The sequence below is a fragment of the Macrobrachium rosenbergii genome, chromosome 32 (assembly GCF_040412425.1).
Source record: "Macrobrachium rosenbergii isolate ZJJX-2024 chromosome 32, ASM4041242v1, whole genome shotgun sequence".
NCBI classification, from domain to species: domain Eukaryota; kingdom Metazoa; phylum Arthropoda; class Malacostraca; order Decapoda; family Palaemonidae; genus Macrobrachium; species Macrobrachium rosenbergii.
The window spans coordinates 168,826-186,247 of NC_089772.1; the positions used below are offsets into that span (position 1 = coordinate 168,826).

The following is a 17,422-nucleotide window of genomic DNA, read 5'->3' on the forward strand; positions in this document are numbered from 1 at the left end:
CGGACTGATCCGACCGAAAGAAAAGCGAAGATGATTAGTAGAGGGAGGCTCCTCCCGCTACGAGGGGGACTGCCCCACGCAGCGGAAGGAGGTACTCTAGACGAGGTCGCCCTATCGCTCCCCCGCCCGGTCGGTCGGGGGAGAGATCCTGGGTAGATTACAGTTTCGTATGCTGGGCCGCCTAACTCATTCTTCCCGACCGAGATCCCTCCGCCAAGGTAAGTAGTTCTACCTAAACAGCTGACGACCAACGACCCGGTGCCCCGAGTCCTACCGACCCGACCCGACATGCCCCGAGACCTACCTTGCCCCGCGACCTTCCTCAGTCTCTTCCGGGTTCAAGCCTTGCAAACATGGCTACTTGCGTATCGTATCCTACCCACGCGGAATTTGCATCTAAGAATCCAGTGACCCTCATGGACTTAGGCGTTTTGTGCCACGAAGAGCGTTCGTTGCTCGTTTACTTAATGAAAAGTGGCCTACTTGGCGATTTCAGCGGGACTTGTGCAAAGTGTGACGAAGGCACCGTCGTCCTGATCAAGCATGGCCAAAGCTTCATTTGGCGACGTGACCTCCAACGTTATCGGAAAATAACATCCATCCGGACTGGCTCGTTCTTTTCGGGTTCCCACCTTTCTTTCAAGAGCATTTTGGTGCTGATTCACAGCTGGATCCATGAACTTCCCCAGAAATATGTCCGGATGACTTTGGATATTGGGTCTCCCAATACCTTAGTAGACTGGTTTAATTTCTGCCGGGAAGTTTGTATCGATATTTTGATTCAGGACAACCGGAAAATCGGGGGGCCAGGACACATCGTGGAAATTGACGAATCCAAATTTGGAAAGAGGAAATTCAATAAAGGCAGACGTGTCGAAGGTTGTTGGGTTCTCGGCGGGATTGACCGCGAAACAAAAGACACATTCTTTCAAGTTGTACCAGACCGATCCGCAGAAACATTACTTCCAATTTTAATTGAAAACATACACCCAGAATCAACGGTAATTTCAGATTGTTGGAAATCATACCACACTTTAAATCACCATTTCAAAACACACCTTAACATCAATCACACATTACATTTTGTTGATCCCGACGATACAAGCATACACACAAACACAATAGAATCCACATGGCGGGTGTTGAAACGTAATGTTTTGCCTAGAAGCGGTACCGTAAAAACCATGTATAATTCATATTTTTCCGATATGTATTGTATTAAAAACGTTACTTAAACTTTGATGTCCTCAATAATAATGCAGTTTACGCCGTTTAATGCACCCAGAGCATTTTTTTCTGATTTTTGACGAATTAAACGTTTACGCATATCCCTTGAATAGAGTCGTTTTTCAACACCCGCATTGCAAAATAAAAACGGTCTAACAAATGTCCCTTGCCCCTTTAAACACAACAATCACGGGACGCAACACCCCAAAATGCGGTTGGTCACAACAATCACGGGCGCCGCCATCCAAACGGATTGGTCAATTACCGAGGTCCTGTTCCCCCAGTTCCAGTTGTCCAGATCCCGCCGAAAGCCAGTGTCCCCAGCGCCAAAACGAAGAAGAATGGAGCCACCGAAACCGGCCATTCGGATTTCTCAGACGATTCCGACTTCGAATGAGGTACGTGCAATTTCGAATAGTTATAGATTTACTAATTTCACGGCCCATCTGGGGTCCGGGGCGAAGCCCCCGGCCAGGTAAGACACGCCATCCTGTGTTAGGTTAGGTTGGTTTCGTTAGTTTTGGTGGCAACCTAGGTCGGTGGGGTCCAGGGGCGAAGCCCCCCGCCCAGGTAAGGGCACGCCGACCTAGGTTCGGTTAGGTCGGTTTCGTCAGGTTGCGTCGCCATCTTGTTGTATCCGTCCGCCGGTACCCACTGCCACCTGGTGGTGGGTCTCGACTCAAATCGGCAGCCGAAACCCACAGCATACGAAACTGATCCGACCGAAAGAAAAGCGAAGATGATTTCCCGCTTTTAGGGGACTGCCCCACGCAGCGGAAGGAGGTACTCTGGACGAGGTCGCCCATGTCGCTCCCCTTGCCTCCGCCCCCACCGGGGGAGAGACCCTCTAAAGGGGAGAAGGAAGAACCTAAGGAAAGAGGAAAAAGGGCGGAGGGGAGGCCACCAAAGGGCGCCGTGGAAGCGGAACTTACAGACGACGCCCGCCGACGCCCGCAACCTCCCCCCGCCCGCCCGCCCGCCCGCCGAGCAACACTCAGCATAAGTAGGAAGAAGGGCGGAAGCCCAAAAAGGGAACTAACTTACGTCCCGATGGATGTAGGGGAGTGAAGGTATTGCCCCCTCCTCCCATTTCCCCCTCCAGCCAGCGCCCCCCTGACGCAAACATGTCCGCTCCACTTCTCTTTCCCCCCCCCTGACCCCCGATTCCCAGCCCCCATCACTGTTAAATAGAGTCAGAGGGTCAGTAAACCGGTTAAATTGCCGGTTAACTGACATCGGTAACCGTCACCTCCAGACCGAAATTGCCTCTCTTCTTTCAGCCATATTTAACTCTTAAAACTAAAATTCAACACATTTTTTAACCAGGAATTCAACCTCAGTCATCGCTTTACCTCGGTTGCCCTCCAGTTCGATCATCCAGTCAAAATTCCCGGTCCAAATTGATTGATTTCGGCGGCCGGTCATCCGGAGGCTGAAGTGAAGAGTCGACCATTTGTTTACATGACGAGACACTCGGCCACTTTCCACCCAACATGATTAGGCAATTTTTTTTTTTTGAGTCATTTTTGGGTAAAAAATCACCGTTTTTAACATTTTAAATTAATAAAAATTATATATATATAATTTAGATATTTTATTCGAGCATAAAATTGAGTTATTTCCCTTATAAATGATATTAGTGAAGCATTTTTGGAGAATTACCTGTTTTCTACCGTGAAGGGTATAGCAAAAATAGTGATGTGTTTGGCAATTTTTTTTTTTGGGGTCATTTTTGGGTAAAAAATCACCGTTTTTAACATTTTAAATTAATATAAATTATATATATATAATTTAGATATTTTATTCGGGCATAAAATTGCGTTATTTCCCTTATAAATTATATTATTGAAGCATTTTTGGAGAATTACCTGTTTTCTACCGTGAAGGGTATAGCAAAAATAGTAATGTGTTTGTTATTAATGGGTTAAAAATTACGTTTCAGACATTTTAAACTAATATAAATATAATAAACATGATTATATTATATCATTTTAATGTAAAATTGAGTCATTTTACCTGTAAATGTAATTAATAAAGCATTTTGGCGACATACTTATTTTCGACCGTATCTAATAACATAATGTCACGGCGATTACGGCAGCTAATTTAACTTATTTATGGGTTAATAATATTATTAACCCATAAATAAGTTAAATTAGCTGCCGTAATTGCGATCACAGAGCTGACTTACCAAGTTTACATTAACCTAAAAAAAAAAAAAAACTTTAACTCTCAAGTTCGTTACAAAAAAAAAAATTTCCAGACATAATATTGTGGAATTTCGACATATTTTTCAAAAGTAGTGAATTGATTGGTGGTGTGTGACATAATTTTGGGCGTGACAAATGCGTGACAAAAAGCAACACTTGCATGATAATACTTATAGAATTTCTCGACAAAATATATATAAGTAATAATTCTCGGGACTTCACACTTACGAAATAAATGAGTAACGGGAATGATGCTTAGACTTAGAAATGTCCCCTATAAGTTGTAAGTGTTCCTTATAAGTTGCTAGACACTTGATTGTACCTTCACTGGTTCTTTTCCAAAGTGTTATAAGTAATCATAAGTAACCATATTGAACAGGTGAGGTTGCATGACCTACAACCCACTTCCTTGGCTAAGTCGTCCAACTTGGGAGAACTCTAAGAGTACTACTTCTCTCTCTCTCTCTCTCTCTCTCTCTCTCTCTCTCTCTCTCTCTCTCTCTCTCTCTCTCTCTCTCTCATTTCACAAGTAGGCCTATCCTAAGAAGCGCACTGACATGGCGCAGTGAGTAGGGTGTTGTAAAAGGATAAGGATGTCTACACCAGGAGACCGTCTTTCACGACAAGGAGGGCACGACGATCCTCCAGGGGTGCCCACAGTACTCCCGTTGGAGTAGCAGCGCCAAGATCACCAGCTCTTCAGCATGTGGTTGCCGAAGGGCGAGATGCGTTGCAAGCCCTTAATGACCGCTTGGCTACAATGGCGAGTGGCTTGTGTCTACAGAGCAGTCCCAGGGCCCCAGCCCCACCACTACCAGAGAAGTGTGCTTTGGAAATGTCGTCGGCCTCCTTCAGGACTTGGAAACGGTCCATGACACAGTGGCTTAGGCTATATAAGCTTCAACCAACGGATGCAGTTCAACATATTAGGCTTCACTGCACCCCAGAGTTGCAACGTACACTGGATGCCAGGTATAGTGATGCACAGTGGGCTAATTTGTCTCCAGAAGGGCTTTGGATGCTATAGGGGCCATGGTTCTGCGTGCTTCGAACCAGGCCGTGCATTGGGCTGAGTTTTTGTGCATATGCAAGGACGTGAGGAGTCAATTAGTGAATATTTTGCAAAGTGCTCTCAAAAAGCCATGGATTGTGGCTTCCAGTGTCCTAGCTGTCATAGCGATTTGTCCGAATATATGCTTATTAGGAAGCTTATGGTAGGTCTAAGGGATGAGATATTGAAAAGAGACCTCTATAGGTCGTGTGATTCCATTTGTAGTGTGGATGCCTTAAGGGCAGTGTGTGCGACATATGAGGCAGCCCGCAAAGATGCTTCCATGCCCCAGCATGACACATGGCATCAAGAGCCACGTCCTGAGTGTGCAGCGGTGAAGAGTGGTGAGAGGTCCTCAGTTTCCATCAATGCTCGTATGTGTGGGAACTGTGGAGTGCAGCATGAGCCAAGGAAGGTCTTGTGCCCGGCGAGAAATAGTGTTTGTCATGGCTGTCAAAAAATTGGCCACTTGAAACGGTTCTGTAGGAGCAAGAAGAAGATGGTGAGTGACGCCCCTGCTTCGTCAGTAACACTGGGAGCGGTCACCGCCGGGGTACAACCCAGTGTGCAGCCTACTATACAAGTGATAGTGTCCTCATCAGTGCATGGGCCTAGGCCTAAGGGTCACAAGCCTGTACAGGCTGTGGTAGACACGGGGGCCCAAGTGTGTGTGCAGGCCCCACTTTGCTGTCGACCCTCATTGAAAGACCTGCCTTTCACAAAACCGCAGGGGCCTACGTGATGTTGCCAATGTTCGATTGGAGTGTATGGGGACTGCCCTCTTCGCATTCAGTACGGTGCCAGGACAACCGTCCAAGAAGTGTATTTTATCAAGTCTGCAAGGTCTTGCTTCCTTTCATTGGCTGCTTGTAAGGACCTTGGCCTCGTGCCCCAGTCCTTTCCCCACCACCTACCGGTGTCAGCGAGCCTCGCACTGGAGCATGAGGTCCCCACACCCATTGGGCCATCCCTGCCCAAGCCCTCATCCATGCCCTTTCCACCAGTGGAGGAGAACGTCCCAAAGTTGGAGCAGTGGCTCTTGCGCCATTTTTCATCATCAACTTTCAATACAGAGGGAGCCCCTCCCAGTCATGGAGGGCAAGCCGCACCATATTCACCTACTGCCGGGGCAACCCCTATGCATGCCACACCCCAGCATCAGTGCCAAAGCATTGGGAGTCAGAAGTGAAGAAGCAGTTGGACCAGGACATCAAGAAGGGCATCATTGAGGAGGTACCTACTGGTGAAGCAACAGAATGGTGTGCGAGGATGGTCATTGTTGCCAAGAAGTCAGGTCAGCCCCGCCGCACTGTGGACTTTCAACGCCTTAATGCCTCCTGCAGGAAAGAGACGCATCACACCCCTGCTCCTTTTGACATGATCTCTGGGGTGCCTTTACATTCCTTCAAGACAGTGGCAGATGCGCATTGGGGCTTCCACCAGGTGGAGTTAGATGAAGAGAGCCGCAGACTCACAACCTTTATCACACCCTGGGGGCGTTACCGGTACAGAAGAACACCCATGGGACACTGTTCAGCTTCAGATGCCTACACCAAGAGGTTTGATGACGCCATCAAGGACATCCCCCAAAAACACAAATGTGTGGACGATACTCTTCTGTATGACAACAGCGTCGAGGAGGCCTTCTGGCACACCTATAATTTCTTGGACACGTGTGCTAAAAAGGGCATAACCCTCAAGCCAGAGAAATTCAGTTTCTGCCGAAGAGAAGTGAACTTCGTCGGATTCCAGCTGGGATGGGATTCCTACAGGCCCACAGAGGAGAGTCTAGCTGCCATACGGAGATTCCCTATGCCAGACAACCCCTCTGTCACTGACATCAGGTCATGGTATGGCTTTGTCAACCAGTTGGCACCCTAGCACAGGAGGCCATATGCAAGCTGGCCAAGGATGGGCTGGTATACTATGACAAATCCCGACCTACAGCGGCCCTAACAGATTGGAGCAGGGATGGGATTGGGTTTGTCATCCTGCAGCAGTACTGTGCTTGTGCCTCGGCTGATGCCCCATTTTGCTGCAAGGGTGGGTGGCGTATTGCCTTATGTGGGAGCCGCCATTTGTCGCAGGCTGAAGCTGGGTATGCTGCTGTTGAGGGAGAAGCCTTAGCTGTCACATGGTGTCTCAAGAAGGCCAGGCTACTCCTGTTGGGCTGCCCCAACTTACTGATCGTGACTGATCACCGCCCGCTGGTCAAGCTCCTGGGTGATAGAGAGCTGAAGGATATACTAAACCCAAGACTCTTCCGTCTCAAGGAGAAGACCCTACAATACAGGTTCCAAGTAAGATACTTGCCAGGAAAGAGGAATGCGCTGCTGACTTCTTATCACGCTTCCCTGCTCTCCGTTGCGAACCAGATGACAAGGATTCTGAACTTGAAGAGGATATGACTGCTGCCCTTGTCGCTGCTTCGGCCACCGCCCTTGAGCAAGAATGCCTCATACTGGATGAGGAGAGGGTCAAAGAAGCAGCCTCTAAAGACCCTGTGTACCAACTGCTGGCAGCTAAAGTTGCAGTAAATGACTGGTGCCCGCAGAAGGCACAGGAGGTGGCCTGCCTACGTCAGTTTTACTCAGTTAGGGACAGGTTATCTATGGTAGAAGACCTGATAGTCTACACTTACGAACAAGGATGCCCACGTCTGCTCATCCCAGAGGAACTTCGCCGTCAAGTCATTACAGGCCTTCATGCAGGACATCAGGGGGTAGACTCCATGCTCCGCAGGGCTAGACAATCAGTTTACTGGCCAGGGATGGAAGGCGACCTGCAGAGCCACAGGGATGGATGTGCCTCTTGTGATGTACATGCTCCATCACAACCTGCTGAACCATTAGTACTCACACCACCCCAGAATACCCATTCCAGTCGACAGTGGTGGACATGCTACAGTTGGAGGGCCATATGTACATGGCCTATGCAGACAGGCTCACCGGGTGGCTGGAAGTGGCACACTTCCCACATGGCACAACGTCATCAAGAATTATATCAGTCTTGAGGACATACTTCACAAGATGGGGAGCACCAGAGCTAATCTCGACAGATGGGGGCACAAACCTCATTAGTGCAGAGACCACATCATTCTTCAGAAAATGGGGGGTTACGGTACGCCTGTCGTCAGCCCATTACCCCCAGTCTAATGGAAGGGCTGAAGCAGCAGTCAAGACTGCCAAGAGGATCATCAGGTCTAACATAGGCAAAGGAGGCAGCCTCGATTGCAACAAGGCATCCCTGGCAATTCTTCAGTACCTCAATACACCCCTAAGGGGTTTGACAAGTCCCAGCACAGCTCGCTATCGGCAGGCAGCTCAGAGATGGAGTGCCAACACCAGACAGCATTACAAGGTGGAGAGACACTGGGATGAGATAATTCAGCGGAGGGAGCTACGAATGGCAGAGTCCCAAGAGGAGACCCCACCATATACTGGTACCAGGGAGCTTCTACCCTGGTTGTAGGCTGCAGGGTAAGAGTGCAGGATCCTGTAACCAAAACCTTGGACCGATCTGGGTTGGTAGTGGAGTCTAAGGGCCACCGACAGTATCTCATTAGGTTGGATGGAGGCGGTCGGGTGTCACTTAGAAACAGGAAGCACCTGAAAGTGTTAAAACGGCAACCCCAACGTCCTCAGCCATTCCCCAAGCCTGGGACCTGCTCCACCTCGTCCAAAAAGGCGCACAGTGCAACCTCATGGATGGGCGAGTATGTCATGGGTGATATCGAGCGTTAACCCATGCTTGTGCTTGTGTCACCTTGTACAATTACATTTTGTTGTCCCTTATGCTCATTTTATCTTTTGTTTTCAGTAAGCTGAACTGGATAGAAATTCTGTTGTGCAAACATATTTTATGCATGTACTATATATTGTTGCCATGCATGTCCTTGTATGTTGTGACACTCAGTGTTAACCATTGCTTTTGGCCTATGGGATCTTCCTTTTACAGCTTTCTTTGTCTATATATATATGCATTTAATACATGTTTACTTATTGTTTTCATTTAATATTTTGCCATTCTGCCATGCCATAATCTTAGGGGATGTAGGATGGTTGATTGTGTGTGATGTATGTTGTCAGGAGGAGAGCGAAATTGGCGCCAATGTTTCCCGCGCGTCTGCACCTTACTGGCAGTCACGCCTCTGTACTGATTGGACGTGTAATAAAGCACTGGAGTGTCCGACTGGTTTCCTTCTGCCCCTAACACAAGACTAAAAATCTACTCAAGACATTTCTTACACTATTTTTTTTATTCAGTCTCGTTTGCTCATTGACCATCACTCCTTGATAGGGGAAGGGATGATGCTGACCAATCAGAACACTCCTTGATAGGGGAAGGGATGACACTGACCAATCAGAACACTCCTTGATAGGGGAAGGGATGACGCCGACCAATCAGAACACTCCTTGATAGGGGAAGGGATGATGCCGACCAATCAGAACACTCCTTGATAGGGGAAGGGATGATGCCGACCAATCAGAACACTCCTTGATAGGGGAAGGGATGGCGCCGACCAATCGGAACACTCTTCATGATCAAAGTATTATTTCCCCAACTCACCACACCCGTAGGGGGCTAGCGCCGTCAGTGCACTTCACAGGGTGCACTGTAGGCATTACTAAAGGTTCTTTGGCCTGAACTTTGTATTCCATTCTAACTCACCACACGTTATGGTAGAGAAGAGGGTAAAGTATGTAATGTGTTTCAACGCATTTAACGGAATTTATGGACTGATTAGATTATCAATGATGTCGGAGAATGTATTTAAAGTGTATTTAATCTTGTATTCGTGATGGCATTACGTGTTAATATATTTCCTTATCTATTTACCTATATCTGTTAATATACCTTGTGAGGTCAAAGAGACAGATCACCTGGATGCAGGTATACACGAGATTCTCGCTGCGCTGACAGATGAGATACATGATCGTGTTTAACGGGAAAAGAAGACATCCGACGTCTTGACAAGTACTCCCCCCAAGACAATCAATATGAAAAATAATGATTGGAAGATCTGTTGAATGTTAATCACGGTATCTTCTTGGGAGCAGGAGCCGACCCCGAGTTCTTGATATCCGCGGTTGTGGGGCAGTTTCGATTGCTGAGTCATCAGGTGGTTTTGCCGGGCAGATGACATCCTTAGTGCGGCCCTTGGGACGCCCTCGGTCTTGTTTCGGGATGCCGATCTCTTCATTGGAGGTCTTGTTTTGTGGAGGAATTCTGGGACACCTGCCGGTTTCCTCCTGAGTTCCGCTGTCCATTAGGAAGGCTGGCTTTAACCTGTCGACAGATATCCATTCTTCCCACCCATGGATGTTGACGAGGTAGGCCTTGGATGTTCTACTGAAGACCCATTACAGTCCTCTGTATGGTCTGGTCAAGGATGGGCGGTGGGCATTGCTCCTCATGAAGACGTGTATACAGGTATTCAGGCCTTCTGGGCTGATGTTATGGGTCCTGTCCGTGAAAGTCTTTCGGCGGGGCGCGAACTTCTTTGCGATTTCTTTTGTCTGGCTCTGTGGAGAAGAATTCTCCAGTGTTTCGCCGTAGACTTTCTCTGTGGGAGATTTGTCGCCGTTTGTCCTTGGTGTGGTGCGGAGACCCAGCAGGACCCAGGGCAGCTGTGCCTTCCAATTTTCGTCATTGCAACGTGCCATCAGAGCTGCTTTCAATGAACGGTGGGTTCTTTCCACCATACCATTGGCCACAGGGTTGTATGCCGTCATACTGTAGAATGATGTCCCCATCAGGCATGCCAGGGAGACACAGAGTTCCGATAACAATGCCGGGCCTCTGTCAGTAGTTGTGTCTGCAGGCACACCGAAGCGACTTATCCAACTTGACAGCAGGGCTTCCGTGCAGGATCTTGTTGATTCTTCTACCATTGGGGTTGCTTCCGGCCATCTTGTGGAACTGTCTATGATTGTCAGGAGGTATCTGGTGCCCCCAATTGCGGCAGAGGTCCTACGATATCTACGTTGATTCTGTGCCACATGAATTTCTCTGTCACCAGGCGCGTTGCCGTCCGTCCTGACGGATGGGACAGCCCGTGGGTGGTGTCGAACGTCTGCTTTCTTTGTGATGCAGGTATTAGGGGGTGCTGGTGGCCTGTGCTAGTGTTGCAGAGAAGTGTTGATCCGGATCCACCCACTGGCACATCTTCCCACCTCAGTGTGGTAAGCTGCTGCTTCCGGTCTTCGTAGCCTATTCCCAGGTGGACTGAATTGATTTCAATTCTTGATAGGGTGTCGGCTGCCAGGTTCTTGCCGGGGACGTAACTGATGGCGCAGCCAAATTCGGAGATAGCAGCCAGGTGCCGTTGCTGTCTTGCCAACCATGCGTCTCCCGCCCTTGTGAACGCATGTACAAGCGGCTTGTGGTCTGTCAGGATGGTGAAAGGGCTGCTGTCCAAGAGGTGCTTGAAGTGCCGCATGGCTTGGTAGATTGTCAGCAGTTCCCTGTCGAATGCACTGTAGCGGGTCTCCAGCGGCTTTAACTTGCGGCTAAAAAGGCAAGCGGGCGGGGAGAACCATCTACTAACTGCTCCAGCACGACGGCTCCGCAGGCGACGTTGCTGGCATTGGTGGTAAGTCTCAGGGACGGTGGGGTCTTGCTATGTTAAGGTGGTGGCTTTAGTGAGGGCTGCCTTAGTTTGTTCGAACGCCTTTTGCTGCGGGGCTTCCCAAGTCAGTGCTTTCGGCTTCCCCTTCAGTACTGCGGTTAGGGAATATGTGATGCGGGCACTGCCCGGCACGAAACGTCGGCAGTAGTTGACCATGCAGAGGAACACCTGCAGGGACTTGATAGTTTTTGGTGCTGGAAACTCCTTCACTGCATTCAGCTTGGAGGCTATGGGGTAGACACCTGCCGGAGAGACCTCGTGTCCCAGGAAGTCTACCTTCTCCACTCCGAAGGTACACTTGTCGAATCTGATGACCAAACCGTTCTCGTGAAGGCATTTCAGCACACCCCGGATGTGACCCATTTGCTCCTCCGGGGACCTGGAGAAAATCAGGATGTCGTCCACGTAGCAGACGCAGAAAGGTAGGTCCCCCAAGATGCTGTCCATAAGGCATTGGAATGTGGCCCCAGCATTCCTGAGGCCGAAGGTGGAGTAGGAGAAGGTATGTGTCCCGAACAGCAAGATGATGGCTGTCTTCGGAATGTAGTCGGGATGTACTGGTACCTGAAAACAGGACTTGAGCAAATCCATTTTTGTGAATACCTTGGCCCCGTGCAGGGCACCTGTTAGGTCCTGCATGTTTGGCAGGGGATAGTGGTCTGGTATTGTCATTAGGTTCAGCCGACGATAGTCCCCACAGGTCCTCCAGGAACCGCCTGGTTTCTTCTCCACGTGGAGGGGGGACATTCATGGGCTCTATGCCTTTCTATAGATACCATTCGACATCTGCGATGACGAAGGGCCATTCATATTTATGGCCCAGGATGGATATTCTGTGTGTCCGAGCTCCGTAGTTTCTGCTACCAGGCTGCAGGTGTTGCGGCATGTTTGGAGGCCTTGGAGGCCTCGTGGAGTTTGTGTGCAATGTTCGCCAATTCATCCATTGAGAGAAGGCGCCTACATCCATGATTTGTGCCCTCACCTCCTGCGGAAGGCGCCGCAGGAATATTTCCTGCAATAAGCTGATCTCTTGCCTCCGTCCATCTGAGTCGATGCCCGGCAGCATCAGGAGACCTCGTAGTTTGTCCCGGGCATCCCTGGGTGATGCGTCCCCCAGGGACTGGGTCATCAGGTCGAGGACGCGTTGGGCTCTCTCTGGGATGTGCCGATGAGTTTTTCTTGCAGGTCTCTGTACTTGACTTTGCCTAGCTGCGAGTCCAACCATGGGGTGATTCTGTTGAAGACCTCCTCCGGCAGGTTTTATTGTGTTACTGTTGAAATGCTTGTATGGTTTTGTATAAGCCATTGTTTTCTTCGGGTGATTTTTCTATCCTGTAAATTTGATTAAACAACATTAATAATAAAAGGACAAAATGTTTAACATAATCAATATGTATTAAATGTGTTGTTTGATGCAAGTGTTGACTTCGTTTCATCAGAAACAACTTGGGAAGTTTGCTTTCCCACGACGAGATGATCAACATTTTTGATAATCAGCTTCATGTGGCAGTAACTTTTCAGGTTTATAAACATCAGATTTTTTCTCACACAGTAATTTTGTTCTTTCGAGTTATTCCCATCAAATTGTGTTGTATAAGGCTTCCTAACCCTGGTCACCAAACAAAATAAAAAGGTCATAACTATTCTAGACCACAGTACAAGAGTAAACACCACTTCCAAAATATTCGTCCTCACAGGACAAACCCAGAATTCCTGTTAAAAGAAACATATCATATATTAAAACCTGAAATGGTGTAAAAAGACATCAATATTCAAAACAGAAAAATGCACAGTGGAAGCTAGAACAGGAAAATGCACAATGGAGACAGAGGAATTTCACAGCAGCACAACTGGGTATTTCCACATAATGTCTGGGAAAGATATAAGTACTCATGAGTTATGGTACTCACTTTCTATGGCCGCAGATAAGGTATCGTCACGGTGGTGGTTCTCAAACACTGCACCACAAACAAATCAGACCCAGTCACAAAATGAAGGTCCCATGAGTATCTGTTCCTCTGATGATGTACCATTAGAGAGTGCCACACACATATGTACTCACACTGTCTCCTGATATATATATATATATATATATATATATATATATATATATATATATATATATATATATATATATATATCAGATATATATATATATATATATATCCTGATCATGGTCAGGAAAGGCAGTCCGCATTCCCTTGGGCACACTCGTCAATGTCTGCTCATTAAGGAGAAAAGAGATTTGTATATGTATATAATATATACATATATATATATATATATATATATATATATATAGTATATGTATATGTATATATGTTTATGTATATGTATGTATATATATATATATATATATATATATATATATATATATATATATATATATATATATGTTACACAATACTGCAATTTGTCTTTAGGAAAGTCTAGAAAATCCCTTCGTAGGAACAAAGTAGACACAAACTTTGTCGAGAGAAAGTGCAGTGACAGTGACAAAAGTCGTCAAGTCAATCTTAAATACAAAACTTTCACCACACCTGTGGCAGAGAGCTCAGAAATAAATACATTGTAAATATACTCTCTACGGGCAAACGTCAGGAGAAAATGAGTTTAGTGGAAAAGAAATCTATATTTGTGGACTCTAAGAGAATTTTCATGGCTGGAAAGCTTTAAATAGTTCTTGAAGTATGATAATATTTCAGTGAGATCATACAAGTGTTCAAAAAGGTGGACATTCCGTAAAAAGATACGAGAACATTACATTGAAAGCCACAGCAATTTTACGAAAAGGTAAGGATTGTTTTTTTTTTTTTTCATTTCAAAAAGTGACACTTGTTCTCCGAACAGGACAGGTGAGAGACATGATTACTCTGGATTCTACTGAATCAACATTCAAAATAAGTATGACATTTTCTGTGAAAGGTTTTCTGACAGCAGATATGTTCATTTCGGGAAACAAAGAAGGCTAAGAATTTTTTCAGTCCATACCCATCACAATATCAGATAAGATTTCTGTATCACAGAAGGACAAATATTCCTTGAAACAAGAGAGGCAGTTGGAATAGTGACTTGGAATTCTATCTGTTTGGTCCTGTTATAGAAAGAGGTTCCTTTTCCTACTGGGTGGTCCTCAGATGGAAAAGGGTTAACTCAGAAAGGAGAAAGAGCCACAAAAGACTGAATAATAGGAAGCCTCATCTTGCTTTTGTGACTCTGAAACAGGACACACCAAAAAAAGGACGGTGTCACAAAGGTTTGCACCTGTTGACATCAGGGCAATCAGAACTCATCTGAAACTAGAAAACCAGAATGACAATCCTCAGGATCTGAGTGTTTCAAACATGCCCTGTTTGGCATTTGCTGTTGCCTGAGGTAGATTCGAAACATTTCTCAAAATTGCCTCCATATTCCTTGTGAAGTAGAATTATAAGGCAAGAAATCTGATTCTAAATGTTCTATAGCCAACAAACCCATGAATGTTACAATAACAAAGGAAAATTTGGTAATTATATTGATTCTACTGTTTAGCCAAAAATAAAAAACAATCACCAAAAAAAGAACAGTGAGGAAAGAAACGCCATATGAGCAAAATCATCATTTCTTCTAGTATTCAATGACAGATTTATGTAAAGAAGAGATGAAGAAAAGAACGCAGCAGTAATGGGTCTAATTTCTGTCTCACCTTCACAGCGCTCACCATTCCGTGCAAAACCGTCAGTGCAGTGACACGCATACTTGAAGAGCTTGTCGGTGCAAGCTTCATGATCACCGCAGTCGTGGCTTCCCTCTGAGCACTCATCTGTGGGAAAAGTCACATTGAAGTTGGAGAGTAGGCATTTCTTATATTCTTCAAGATAAAATTGACATATAAAGAGGCTCCATCATGACTGACAGTGGCTACAAGAGGAATTCCTCCTGTCAACCGTCAGTCAGACCTTTCACATGACTGGTAAACTATCTAGAAAGGGATTCCTTCATTTAGTGGATCAGGACAGAAAGCTTTTAGTGACATTCAATTGACGCCTGCAGAAAAACAGACTGGTCTTTTTCTTGTCTAGAGCACAAGTAGGACTGACCTATTCCTCCCGTCTCTAACGAAGAGATGAATCCAGATATTTCCTGGCGAAGGGAAGATTCCAGTTCTCGTTGTCCTGGAAGGAAAAAAAAATCATCCCATGAACACTACCTGGAACTCTTATGCGCTTCCAATCCCATTCATACTTTTATATGGAATATGTCTAAGTAATATCAAGGTCCTGTACTATAGTCCTAAATTATCAAATATAACACTTAGTATCATTTATTTTTCAATCCTGACATAGGGAAATGATATAAAAACAGTGAATCATAGATTAAGAATTGCGTCAAATCCCTTTCAGATGAAAAACGTACCTGCTGATAATATGTTTTTGAAGGATTCCAAGTCCTCCCTTTGAAGGCAGTCTTTTGTTTACTGATGGATCCCTGGAATGTATAGTAGGTGCTCGAGATGTAGAGTTTATACATACATACATACATACATACATACATAAATACATACATACATATATATATATATATATATATATATATATATATATATATATATATATATATATATATATATATATATATATATATATATATATATACAGTATATATATATGATAACATAAGATTCTTCAGCAAGTAAAAATTATCCTGAAAAGAATAGATGGCAGAGTATCTGATCTGTGAAGATCATGGCACCCTTTCTCCTGAAGCCAGTCATAATTGTCATGCTCATAAATTCTCCTGCCCTGAGATTTTGATAAACCTTCTTTGCAAGTTACCTTGAAATAGAAAAAGACTCCCTTTAGAAGATGCTTCAGTCATCAGGCTGACTGAGACTCATTAAATGTGAAGGCTAAATAGAAAATCTATTTCCTCTGATTAGATTAGATAGAATTTCAGTGGAAAGAAGGAAGGGTCATCTCTGTCTCGACAAGGTTCAGGGTCACAGCTTTCTATATATATTTCAACAGAACGACAATGCAAAGCGGAAATATTAGCAGCAGTGTCTTTAGAGGGTCTAGCAATTCCCGAGGGAATATTGTTGTTGTCTATACTTTGCAAAGAGTCCTGGCTTTTGTTAACTGCACCTGGAGAAAAGAAGCATCAACGGTCTCTTATAAAATCTGATTCTATAACCTATCCTAAATATTGTCGCTCTTATCTCTAAAGGCACCTATCACGAGGAAGACTTCGGATTTTATCATGATTTGTGGTCGTTATTCTCAATCATTTTTGGTCGTTATTCTCAATGGTTTTTGGTCGTTATTTTCACATTCACTCAAGATAAAGAGACTCAGTTTTGCTTAGTTGCAGGATGGAAAGTGGGTAAGCATACCTTTCACGTGCTCCATTTCATGATGGAAATCTGAAAAGAGAAATTTTCTTCTTAATGACGGGCAAAATTAACTTTTTATTTTCAAGGATGACTTCTCTACGAGTGTCCCTCCTCACTAAGCAAAGTTATTGCATGGAAGGAAGACATCAGCTGTCATCCCAATTTCGAATAATTTGACAGTGGGTTATCATGATGAAACACAGACAATTATGTTGTCACGAAAAGGCGAGAAATATTATGTGGGTTACAAGTACCTTTCACGTGTTCCAGGTCACGACGAAGTCCTACAAAAAGAAATTTATTTTGACTGAATGATTCCAATAGAAAGATGGACGATGAGATCAGTTATGTCATTGCCAATTCATCATTATGACTATAAGCTCGAATGATGTCAGTCAGAAAATGAATCTCTATTATAATTGTTGAGTAGAATGTAAAACTTGCTACAAAATACCTTGAAGGTTACTGTCAGCATGATCAAGCTTCTTCTGCATTTCTGGAAATAGAAAGCAACGTTTAAAAAAAACTGACTTCATTCATTGGAACCACAAAATATGCATTCGTGTCAGTGATTTCATTTCCAACATCGGGTCCCTTAAAGGTGAAGTTTTGCATGGGAGGACTGCACTCTAGAAAATTAGAAAGTTTCACTGGATGGGTAATCTTCATGTAAACTAATATGAGGAGTTTTTGCATGGGAGGACTGCACGGGTGGACAAGGTCAGGAACACAGAAAGTTGCATTCAGCTCGGAAAATGAAATTAAAAAGGATCAGATGAACTTTGCTAATGCAACTGATTATTTCTTGAAGAGACGTTCCTTAAGATTATGGAGATGGGGAAAAGTTTGTGTTCCCTAGCAGATCTTTTAACCAAGAGTCTTAAACATACTAAAGAAAGATGTAGGTTGTATCCTATCAGTGTTTATGAGGG

General features: G+C 45.1%; 1 protein-coding gene and 1 long non-coding RNA gene across 3 annotated transcripts in view; both read right to left on the reverse strand.

The window, feature by feature from the left end:
* LOC136855596 (oocyte zinc finger protein XlCOF6-like) overlaps positions 1–2,728 on the reverse strand; it is a 39,133-nt gene extending 36,405 nt beyond the window's left edge. Inside the window, exon 1 of one of the 2 annotated variants that reach the window (XM_067132689.1) lies at positions 2,580–2,728. The gene's annotated coding sequence lies outside the window, so the exon portion shown is untranslated. The remainder of the gene's footprint in view (positions 1–2,579) is intronic. The other variant, XM_067132690.1, reaches the window with a different exon arrangement.
* Positions 2,729–14,809: 12,081 nt separating this feature from the next.
* On the reverse strand, positions 14,810–15,618 carry LOC136855565 (uncharacterized). The gene is made up of 3 exons (XR_010858065.1): positions 15,515–15,618; positions 15,199–15,273; positions 14,810–14,921 (listed from the first exon to the last, which is right to left on the reverse strand). It is a non-coding gene; the product is annotated as an uncharacterized lncRNA (long non-coding RNA).
* Positions 15,619–17,422: the final 1,804 nt, after the last annotated feature.